At 45.5% G+C, this 12,612-nt stretch overlaps 1 protein-coding gene across 1 annotated transcript in view; it reads left to right on the top strand.

Moving 5' to 3' along the window:
• PLCH2 (phospholipase C eta 2) overlaps positions 1–12,612 on the top strand; it is a 548,160-nt gene that overhangs the window by 220,418 nt on the left and 315,130 nt on the right. The window lies entirely within an intron of this gene.

A 12,612-nucleotide genomic window follows, 5' to 3' on the forward strand; every position in this document is an offset into this window, starting at 1 on the left:
GACTTACGGAATAAGATTTCTGATTGGGGAGAGCGCAGGGCCAGAGGGAGCTTGTTCCAATGCTGGGAGGCACAAACCTCAAAGATTTTTCCGCCTGCCCGTGATCGTTTGAAGCGTGGAGTTTCCAAGAGAAGGAGAGAGTTGGACCGTAAAGTCCTGTAGTTGGTATACGGTCGCAAGGTGTTTTTCAAGTGGGCAGATCCCATACCCCTCGATGCTCGGTGGGCCAGCGTCATAGCTTTGAAAATACACCTTTTGGCCATTGGCAACCAATGCAATTTGCGGAGGTGGGGAGAGATATGGTGTCTGGAAGGTATTCTTTCCACTAACCGGGCGGCGGCATTTTGGACCGTCTGGAGTTTTTGACATTGGCCTGCTGTGATGCCTAGGTAGAGGGCATTGGCATAATCAAGATGGGAAATGATCAGTGCCTGGATCACAGTCTTACGGCAGTCCGCTGGTAGGTAGTTGATGAGACGCTTGATGGTTCTGATCTTGCCAAAACAGGAGGCTGTCACTGTTTGAACCTGGGTATTGAAGCTGAGATGATTATCCCAGCGGACTCCAAGATTTTTTACTGAGTCTTTAGGTGTGGGGGCTTGGCTCAGATCTTCTGGCCACCATAGACTGGAGTCCAGAGGGGATGGTGAATTAAAAAACAGAACCTCCGTTTTTCCAGCATTGAGTCGAAGGGAGTTGGCATCCATCCACTTAGAGATGTCTCTGAGGCAGGTTTTTAACGGATCAAAAGCTGAGGGAGAAGGGGAGTCGAAAGTGAAAAGAAGCTGAATGTCGTCAGCGTAGGAGGTGGACTTGATCCCAGTCTGAGCGATCAGTTTTGCCAAGGGGGTAAAATAAACATTAAATAGAAGCGGGCTTTGCGTGCACCAAACAAAAAGATCAAACGCAGAGTTCTTAAGAAGAATCCTCTTAAGAATTTGAGAATGATGGTAAAACTGAACCCGTATGCAAAGACTGTACGCCGCAATGCAATCCTGCGTCATCTTCCCAAACCAACACCAGACAAAACTGAGAAGCCTGAAGTTGTCAAAGTACCCAAGGAAGACAAAAAACCCAAGGAAGCCAAAAAGTCCACAGATCCCAAGAAGAAAGTCAAGGGGAAACCCTCCAAATGAGCCTGGGACAGTGTTTCTAAACAATGGTTCAAACTGGCTGTAAAACAGGTCTAGCCATAATAAAGTGCTTAAACTTCAGTTCTTTAAAAAAAAAAAAATAATAAAAATAAATAAATAAATAAATAAATAGAAGCGGGCTGAGCGAGGAGCCCTGCGGGACTCCCCATTTGAGTGGTCTGGCTGTGGAAGTGTAGGGGGGGGTGAAAACCTGCTGAGTGCGATCAGAGAGATACGACGTGATCCAATTAAGCGCAGTGCCACCTACGCCTAGGTCCGCTAGCCTCCTCAGCAGGATCCTGTGGGAGACGGTGTCAAATGCTGCTGAAAGATCCAGCAGCACCAACACCGCCCTTGACCCTTGGTCGAGCGTCCACCTCACCGAGTCAGCCATTTCAATGAGGGCTGACTCCGTGCTGTGGCCCGACCTAAAGCCATGTTGGGAATCATGAAGTAACCCATTGGTTTCAATGAAGTTCGCCAGCTGGGAGTGGGCCAGTTTTTCCAAAATTTTTGCGGGGGCGGACAGAAGGGAAATGGGCCTGTAGTTGCAGGGGAGGTCCGGGTCAAGATTAGGTTTCTTAAGAATGGGAACCAGGGAGGCATGTTTCCACTTGGCGGGGAAACTACCCAGTCTGAGGGAGTCATTCCAGATGTGGTTCAGGTGGGGGTTCAGAAGAGGTGCCAGTTTTTTATATTGCTTAGCTGGCCATGGGTCGTTGGGGGAACCTGATTTACACTTTAGTATTTCAGTCAAGGTGTCTGCTTCGGAGAGGACTGAAAATTCGGAAAAGGTAGCCTGGGGTGTCGAAGAAGTAGAGGGTACCTCTTCCCAGTCTTCTTTGTTAGGGGTGGGGAAGGAGGAATAGATGATCTCAATTTTGTCCTCAAAAAATTGTGACAGTTTGTCACATAATGACTGAGATGCAGGCTGGGTTCGAGTCAAAGCATTGGGGTTAGTAAAAGAACGAACTATATTAAAAATCTCTCTGGAACCGTTACTGGCTTGTTTGATTCTGGAGGCTAGAAAGGCCTGTTTATGTTCTTTGATCATTCTCCGATATTCTTTGAGTGCTGTTTTATATGAGCTTTTCCTTTCAAGGGAGAAGTTCTGCCTCCAGAGACGTTCAAGAGTTTTACAGGCAGCCTTTTTCTGCCGGAGCTCGTCCGAATACCAGGGTGCTGAAGGTGCAGCCCGATAGGTCTTAATAGGTTTAAGAGGGGCTAAGACATCTAGGGCCCGGCAGACCCAGGTGTCCAGGTAATCGATCTTACGGTCGAGGTCAGGAGACTGGCTGGGGAGGGAGTTTTTTAGTTGTTCCGAGAGGGTGTCCGGGGTGATGCGGCTCCAGTTTCTACCTGCAGTCTTTGGAGTAATGGTAGATCTGACGGTATAGGGAATATTGATTTCAAAAGGGATGAGGAAGTGATCCGACCAGATAACGGGGATAGGGGGAGTCACCTGGATAGAAGAAAGGTTGGAACAGATCAGGTCCAGTGTGTTACCCACTTTATGCGTAGGTAAAGTAATTGTTTGGACGAGGTTGCAGGCCGTCAACGTGGAGATGAAATTTTGACTGTGCAGACAAGATTCATCGTTGACGTGGAGGTTGAAGTCTCCTAAGGCAGTGAAATTTGCATAACGTGTGCTGAGCTGAATAATGTTATCCGCCAGCACCGGCAAATGTGAGAAGTTGGAATGGGGGGGGCGGTAGATAAGAATACCGGAGCAGGAGGAGGATGGGGAGAGTTGAATGTTGAAAGGCAGGCCTTCTATACTGTCTGGCAGGTCAATTGTTGGGAGGGAAATTGTCCATTTGGAGTTATGAATTAGGGCAACACCTCCGCCCTGTTTGCCGCTGGGTCTATTAGCACATATAATACTGTAGCCCTCTGGTACGGCCTGGGTGATGGCGGGATTCGTAGTGTCATTTAGCCACGTCTCGGTGAGAAAGAGCAAGTCCCAGTGGTTATCCCCGAGGGACTGCCAGATATCGATGGCATGTTTGGCATGTGATTATTATCACTTGTAATTGTCAAAGGGTTCACATAGGGTAGTTAAATAACTGTACTTCTCATAGAGCACACATTGTAAGCGGGATGGCCTGTAGATACACCATGAGTGGATCACCGGTAGGTCACCATGAGTTGATCACCTGTATGTGCACTGTGAGCGGTGATGCCTGCAGGTACTGGAGTTTTGGTGCTAGTAAAAGGTGATGGTTTTAGGGCTTTGGAGGATGAACTCCTCAGCAGCAGTGGAAGCTCCTTATATTGCTGACATTGTTCCAAGTTCCTAAAACTGTCCTTACATATGGTACAAGACCCTCACACTCTCTGTGCTGTAAGTTATTCAAACTGTCTAGCCATGTAAAGCAAACTCTGCCCATTTAACACAATGGTGCCCCAAGCTTTCTACCCTGCTTGTACAAATTCCCAGATTCTCTACACTAAGGTCTAAGGACCTCACGGTGCCCATGTGCCTAAAGCTCCTCCTTGGTTTTCCTGGTGCACCAGGCTCCGTGCACTGACTATGAAGAGTCTGTGTCAAGGTGAGAGTGGAGGAAGCCACCCTCCAACCCCATGTAGGGGAGAATGGCGAAAACATTTCCACTGTCTCCTAGGAAAGAGAGTAAAGACAACATCTCACTCTTCCCTATCCAGACCAAACCACTCAGGTGGTTAAAAAAGATACTGTGATGGACCCATGCTAAGGAGTGAACAGACAAACCCACCTTGAAGCCGATCCCCCTACGGCTTTTAAGCAGGACCTTACGTTGAACCTTCCTCCTTGTGTAGACTGCGCTATTTGTTCTTGCATATCTTGAAACTACATATAATGGATAAAATACCATCACTCACGCCTGCACCATGCTCTTCTGTTTCTCCCAGTATTGGGCGCTGAATGGTACTTTGTTTTCATTGATTTAGAATTTGCTATTTAAAGAGCAGTTCCATTGGAACATAGCTTTTTAAACTGATTTGCCATCATATTTATTTTTATAACTGACTGACTCATCGGCAGCGTCGACAATCTCTTGGTCCATGCAGATAATCAGATCTCAGAGTTATAGAATTGTATCAAGAAAAGGTCAACCCACTTTCTTTGTAATAATATCTCCCTGGTCTAATCCAAAAGGAGCAATGCTCATTTTGCAAAGTATTTCTCACCCACTAGGGTTACTTGTGGCATACTTCATCATTGAGTACAATCCGACACTTGTTGTATTGGGATGGGCTTCTACCTTGGTGTTCAAGGAAGTAATGATAAAGTGGGTGGGACTCCCAGGTTAAATTTACCCACATGAAGTCCCTAGCTTATGTCCTTAATGAGGGTCCTTTTAGCAAGATTAAATGCAGGAAGTGATGCTAAGGAGCACTATTCACTCCGGCATCTGCAGTGTACATATTTCAGTCCTCATCTTGAGCCAAAAATGGATCTTCTGGATTTCTTTAGGATCAGGACCATGCTCTTAGTGTACTGGATTCAGGCATGCCTTGTAGGCAAACATTCGTCAAAGGTCCCTGCCTTCTGATATCCCTACATTTGGTCTCCAGGGCATTGCAGGAATCTAAGAACCACCGATGAAGGAAAGGCTACACAGGTACATGGAGGAAAGAGGACTATGGAAGTCAACAGGCACAAGCAGGGGAACAGGAAAATCAAACACCCAGTGGATATGAAGTTGAGAGTAAGCGAAGTCAAGGAAGCAAGTCTGGACGACTCCGTTTATCTGCTGGAGTCTGGGAACATGATGCAAACCTATGTACCCTCCAGGAATGATCCGGGCAGGGTTTGGACTTACCACAGTGCAAAAATAGTAGAATTCAAATTAGGACTGGAATGGAATGTGGGGCAAGGTTTGAAGTGTACTGGAGAGTGCGCGGTCTTGGGGAGGTCAAATGCATGATTTCACCATTCATGAGCACGACCTAGTGATGGAATGACAGAATCCTGAAAGTTATTGCCAGTTAACTGCAATTCATTTCTTTCACTTCCCTACAAAAAATCACCAATTTAGCTATAAAATACTCTGCTATCTATTTGTTTTAGTGGATTTTAGTCTTATAAACCCTTGGCTTGTATTACCAAGACAGTGTGGGAGTGATGGTATGCATTCCTATCCGTGTTTTACAAGCTTGAAAAAATTATAATCTACGATTCACAAGGGACCCAGCGGTTTTGGGCGGGCTCCTCTGTTCCAAATAGGATGAGTAAAATACAATTGTTTGATAATCTGTACTCACCCTCTGGTATCTTGACACCGAGCATTCAGGCTTATCTTCAGGGCTTGAGTGTAAAGTATTGGCACAATATCACCCTTGCAACACACTGTGTATGCCACAAGACTCCATACCATATGTAAAAAACACTTGTCTTCGTATTATACACACACACTGAAATCAAAACGAGATACACATTGTATATACACTCTACAGTTATACGCAATTATCAAACTTCTCTATTGAAATCAAAATGAAACACACACTGTATATACACTTTACAGTTATATGCAATTGTCGGACTTTCTCATTAGCAGAAAGGCCAAACAGCCACAAGTCTTTGACTACACCTCATGCCCCAGCCCCTCAGGGGTTTCGCATCTAAGACAAAAGAAGGAGTGTGGGCATTACACGCTGGCACTGGTCACACCCCCAACCCAAAGGAGGCAAACACGTTTTTCTACCTCTCCCTGCTGCAGACGGATTTCCCCCCAATTTGCGCTCAGGGGGCAGAAGCCCCCCTAGAAACATGGAAATTGACAATGTGCCAAATCAAACAAAAGGAGGGACAGGCATTGAGCCATACCCTCAATAGTATCTTTCTGCTCCCCGGGGAGATAGGAGGGTTGTCCTAATAGGGTAAGTTGCCCCAAATCTGACCCCATGGGTGATAGAAAGCCCACTAGACACCAGGGATTTTGCATTTGAGGCAAAAGAAAGGGGTGCAGCTTTGCAATGTTGCAATGGTCACACAGCTACCCCAAAAAGAACTAGTATTCAAAATGGTACTAAAACAAACAAAGGAAGGGGCGGTCTACAAGGCATTGAGCCATACCCACGCCCCAGAAGGAGGAATACTATTTTTCTGCTCCTCTGGGGGCACATAAGAGGTTTGTCCCAATTAGGCAGGTTGTCAAAAAGGTTTCCTTGGGGGTAGAAAGCCCACTAAAAACCGTGTTTTACATTGTAAATGTAAATGTGTGTATACTTGTAAAGCGCACTGCCGCCCCATCTTGGGGCATCCTGGCGCTGTATACCGCCGTGGAACCCTTCCTGGCTTTCCCTGTGAGATGCCCCCTCCTGGGCACCCCAAGGTGAAGCTAGGCATCCCAGCGCTGTTGGGGCCGTTGTGGATATTAAGCAAGCTATTGCCCAGAGTTGCAGCGTGGGACCCGAGGCGAGAATTATCGAGTCCGCAGACATTGAGCCCATGACCCTGCCGCGTCGGGAATTGAATCCTGGTCCCAGGCCTGACCTCTGCTTCAGGGTCTGCCGCTTCTAACTAGTGAGACACACTTCTCCACATTTCGACCAAAAGCACGGGGTGCAGGTGTTGCACTCTGGCATTGGCCTCACCCCCTCCTTTAAAGGGACAAACCAGTATTTCTGACCCACCAGGAAGAGGCATTGGGATTGCCTCCAATTTACCCCATGGTTTGGTCAGAAAGCCCACTGTATGACAGCAATAAAAAGTGTCTATACAATAATGAGCTATGACTAACATGAGGCCCCATCCTCACCCCAAGAGACTCAGCAGTTTTTCTGCTCCACTGCAGAATAAGACATTCTCTCCCAGTGGCAAGCACAAGGACATTTGATTCTTTTGGGTGTTGTTTTTAAATATGGGCCAAAAAAGCGGGGCTAAATCCCGATATTGTCCCACTTGGAATCCCCTGGGTGTTTAGTTTCAAAAATATTGTCGAAGCTTTACAACGTACATTCAGCCGCAGCCCTTGCAGGTAAGATAGGTGGCGCTTTTTCGACAGATGATGACGAGGGAAAATATAATATTTATTTTATTTCCCCTCATCGTCTGTCAAAATCCACCTCCATCTGGCCCCACTGCCCCACCGCTCTTACCTGCACGGCGGGCCGCAGCTGCATACATCCAGTAGGTCTTGCATGCTCCCAGGGAAGCTTTTCTATCTCACCTCCTGTTATTTTCTGTTAATGGCTGTCTAATGTAGCAATCAGCCTTCTATGGAATGCTTGCATTAGAGTGGATCTGACTATCTTACGTCTCAAAAGTACGGTGAATCATCACAAATCAAAGTCTTGCTTCAAACATGCATTCTGTAAGTAAGCAATTCTTTTGAATTTTTTTTTACTGCATCAGGTCTTTAAAGTTATGCATAGAAACACAGGCATACACAAACGGAGTTTGTATGCTTTAGCACATTTTGGCCAGACCTATGGCTTTGCCAGCTCTTGTTTAGTATGGCAACGGCTTCCCCTTTGTGAGAAAGGGATTGACATATAGCAGGAAACAGCAAATGCCACGGCCACCGAACAGCATGCTGCCTTTGCAACGCGGGCAGAACAAGGATTGCGTTCTGTTTACAACGCAAGTCATTACAAGGACATGCATTAGGTAAAACAGCGTTTGACTTTAAAGTCCAACACTTTCCCTACTGTTGCGGGGACTGGAGTTGAAATAGTAAATTATACTATTCCAAAGTCCAGCGCCCCCCTAAGGCAAGTTGTTGTAACAACTTGTGTTGTAAATGAAATGCATGGTTCAAGGGCATTCCTTGTTCCACCCTCGTTGTTAAGTAATGCGTGGGAAAGAAAAGCAAGGTTGTATAATACAACCACATATAGTACTGTGCAAAGCTGAAATGGAGGCCTGTAGTCCCTTGCAGTCTCTGTGTTTGCAGCTGGTTGAAATAATTCACAAAAGGACCCTGCCGAATGCATGTTGGTGAGGCGTGGTTATTGCAAATCCGCCTGCTAGTACACTGGGGCACTGATAAATGCTCAAGTTCAGAGTGTATCAGCTTGAACAACTCACTTAGCAGAGACTTTGCAAATCTATCCTTGTGTATCCCAGAAATAATACCTAGTTTTATACAGGTAGTCTTTTGGATACAAAGTAATGGATTAGTGGAGTGAACTTTTTCTCTATACACAAAAGCAAATCCAGCAGCACCCGGGTTTACTCTACCTTCCTATCTGTAGCCTGGTTCTCAAATCTTTGCAATTAATGTGATATCTCAGAATCCCCAGGACCGCTGTCAGGCTTTGATTGATGAATTGCACTAGTTGACTGAGATCTCAAAGCGGTGGACCCTCTATTCCCCTCTGTACTACTGGTTTAATGTTCTGCAATCTGTGGTGGTTTGGATGTCTTGTCCCTCTGCATAGCTGCCTCCGCTCTTCGGTTAATAGGCTAACCTAATTAGCATTCAACTTTCACACAGCACTGTCTGGCTCCAGACTGGAAACCTACATTTCTTCTGCGTTGTCAATCTGTTCTGGTGGTTTCACTGATGCAAGTATGGATACCTCGCTTGCACGGACATGGCAGAATGCTAATGGTCTGCGCCTTGCTGAGCCATATCCTCTTGGTATGATGAAATTTGCTCTTTGGTCATTTCCATGGCGTACTTGGGAACTCGGGCCTCATTTATCAAGGGGTCACTCAGCGCAGCCCAAAGCAGCAAGTCACCTTGCTGTGCTGCACTGTGTGAAAGGGAAAGGGCAGTGTGCCGTATTTAACATAATACGGCCCATTCCTGTCCTTTCCATGCGCTGGTGCCATTTTGGTTGCCTAGCGCCAATGCTGTCACCTTTGTACTATGGTGCAAGGGTGCCTGTGTAGTAGATAGGATTGTTTTGTGCAGGAAGGCACACCTCTATACAAAAACAATCCTCAGAAACATTTTCCATTTTCTATGTGTGCTGAAGAATGCAGCACACATAGAAAGAGGACAAAAGAGGAAAAATAAGGATATTTCTCCATGGTACGCCTCACTGGGGAGGTGTAGCATTTTGGTGCATTCCCAGGTCTATTACTGGTAAATCTGGGAACATGACAAAACCCATGGGTGGATGCATGGGAACACTCACACTCCACCCATGGAGCGCCTTCTGGGACAGAGTAACACAACACAGTGAATTGCGCTGCAGAGCGTTACTCTCGATTTATTAAGCCGCTCAGGGTCACGCAAGGTGGCCTTGCGTGGCTTGGTAAATCTAACTTAGTAGTTGCGTCGCCCTTGCTGCTCATTGCGTGGTGCATGAATGACATAACTATTTCCAATACGATCCTTCTGTTTTGCACAGAGCAGCTCTTCATTGCCAAAGTAAAGCTCATTGTACTTCTCTTGATGGTCACTGGGTAAGCTGTCTGTTTTGTGATTACAAATAGAAAGGGAACACAATTTACCTAGAGTAAGGTGACAAAAAAACATGTATATGTAACCTTGTCTATTCGTATTACCAAGAAGGAAACTTAGACATCCAATTTGACTCCAGAATATATTAATAATAATAATAATAATAATAATAATAATAATAATAATACTGACGTTTTTATAGGGCAAACAGCTACCTCACCAGGAGGTGTCCCGGCGCTTAGTGAGCAAGGGGCAACCTACCGAATGGTTAAAGAAAGCATGAGGGTTAAAAAAATGATTGATTAAAAAGTCACGTCTTTAGCTGTTTCCTAAAACAGGACCCTGAGTTTGCATTTCGAAGAGACAGTGGTAAGTCATTCCACAATTTGGCTGTTCTGGCCGAAAACGCTCTACCCCCAAGCCGAGCTTTCAAGAAGCGTGGAACATGGAGCAAATTCTGAGTATTAGAGCGCAGGGACCGCGCCTGCTTATATCGGGGGAATCTTAGTTAAAGATAATTTGGGCACTTTCCCTGCAACGCCCGGTAGGCCAGGGTCAGGGCCTTAAATTCAATTCTTCTTGCCACTGGCAGCCAATGCAGATCACGCAGGTGCGGAGAGACATGATGTCTAAACGGAATATGTTTAATCAGCCTCGCAGCCGCATTCTGCACCATCTGCAATCGTTGGATCGCATACTTCGGCAGGCCAAGGTAGAGGCCATTGGCGTAGTCCAGCCTAGATGTTACAGTGGCATGGACTACTAATTTACTGCAATCTTCCGGTAGTAGATCCAGGAACTTTCGGAGGTTTCTTAGTTTATTTAAACACCCAGCCGATACCTGTTGAATGTGAGCTGAAAAGGAGAGGTAGTCTTCCCATCTCACCCCCAGATTTTTGGCACTAGAACTGGGGGAAGGCGGGGGCCCCATTTCAGTGGGCCACTAGAGATCTGGCGAGGGCACCGGGCCTTTTCCTAAGAAGATCACCTCCGTTTTATCTGCATTTAGTTTTAGCTTATTCGTATTCATCCAGATAGGAATATCGCGAAGACAGCCCTTAAAATTGTCAAAGGCCTCTACTGTCTGCTCTTGGTAAGAGAAGACCTTGCGTGTCATCGGCATAGGAAATTGCTCTGACACCCCAGTTGGCAATTAAGGTAAAGAGAGGGGCCAGATACACATTAAAAAGTAAGGGAATCAGGGCTGAGCCCTGGGGGACATCACACCAAAGAGGTTTCGGTTTGGACGAAAATGGGCGAAGAGCGACTTCGCCCATCGCAGCTGGGTATCCAAAACAAGGTTTTGGATACCCAGATGCATAATTCTTTTGCAGGTTTTAGAGCATGGTTTTCAAACCTTGACTGCAATTGCAAGGGACACATTGGGAGTGATTGCCACCCTCTCGTGCCAACCTCAATGAATAATCATGTCTTCCTCCATTTGTTCTGAGAATTAGCATGTGTCACCATTGACATTTAGTGTCAGTGTTGGCAATCTAAACCTCTTTTTCTCCGAGGAATACAGCCCGACCATTAATATTCCATAACAAAATGCCTTCTGTCCCATAATTGATTGGATTCACATTTTAGATATTTTTCTCTTTCTTTTAGTTGGTGTTCAACCAAAAAAGATCAGTATCTTCTAAATGTGCCCTCAACGGAGACTTGCAGAACGATAAAATTCATTTTTATCCCACTTCATATACATCCTACCACAGGGTAATGCTAGAGGTGAGCAACGTTGAATAGATTTTGTTGCTGTAGAGTAGCCTCTGCACTTGATGCAGTATCTCATGACTTTGTGCTGGATTGAAAAGACAAGGTTCATGTAAGGTAGACAGTCCACAATTAGTTTGACTCTTTTTTTAAAATGTTTATGTGACCATGCACAGGCTATATTACCTTAGCTCATTACTACTCCACCTTCCAACCTATCAACTGTGGTTCTCCTATTGCTCGTCTTTGAGATTAAATAAAGCCTTTTAATATATCGGTGACTCCTCTCCCAGCCCTTCATACATGTTTTGGTCTGAAGTTCTAAGCATATGCAGACGATAGCCAGATCATTTTAAGATTCAATAGAGATCTGAGCTCTCTCCAGGACCAGTTAAAACGCTAATTATTCCTCAGTAGCAAGCTGGCACGAGCAACAACTCTGTAAGGCTCAACTCAGATAAGACTGAGAGCATTCTTTTTGGAATCCCGACCATCTGGTCCTCTAATTGATGGCATGACTCTCTATGCCACCCCTCCAAACCTTCTTAAAATGCATGTAATTAATGGGTCAATATTTGGCATTCATCTTACCTTTGATGCACATATCAATAAGCTCAGTTCAACTTGTTTCTTATGCTTTTTTTGGGGGGGAGGAGTATTACATAGCCGAAACTCAACCTGAAGGTATCAGAGCGCTTTACATGAGCACCAGTTACGTTACATACGGACACATTCATTTTTGTTAGGCATGGGGAGATTAAGTGATTTGCCCAGAATCACAGGAGGTTGAGCGTCCCTGCTGAGACTCGAACTCGGTCCAACGCTACGAGGTCGGCTGCTCTAGCCGTTAGGCCATCATATAGGAAAATTACTCTATTATTGCTTGGTTCCTTCAGAAAACCCCTGGCCCAGACACTTATCATTTCCAGACTGGACTACAGCAACGCCCTCTTTGTAGGACAGCACACACACACTTACTTCATAGACTGCACTTCATTCAGAAGTCAGAACACTGGCCACATTCTTGGGCTCAGCAGTACTACAAGCATCTCCACCCATCTTTCTTTGCTCCTCTGGTAGCACATGTGCAAACGATGCATTTTTAAAGCTCTGTCCTTCTGCCACAAGGCCTTATATAATAGGACATCGAATAATTGTTTAGTATCTTTTTTCCATCTAGACCTCTGCCAGGCCCTTCCAATCTAGCACTCTTTTTTATGTCAACATCCCCAAGTTTAACAAAAAGTGCCCTGGAGGTCAGGCTTTTTCAGTGGTTATTGCCTGATCTGCCCCTAATTTATACGAACCCAAAAAACCCTCTCAAATTCCATATATTGCTAAAAAAAAATATTTTCTCTGTAGACTTCCTCTGGAGGTCTCCAAGCGCTGGAAAACGCTCTTCTATAGGTAATTGCTCACTT

This window comes from Lissotriton vulgaris, chromosome 5 (assembly GCF_964263255.1).
Source record: "Lissotriton vulgaris chromosome 5, aLisVul1.2, whole genome shotgun sequence".
NCBI classification, from domain to species: Eukaryota; Metazoa; Chordata; class Amphibia; order Caudata; family Salamandridae; genus Lissotriton; species Lissotriton vulgaris.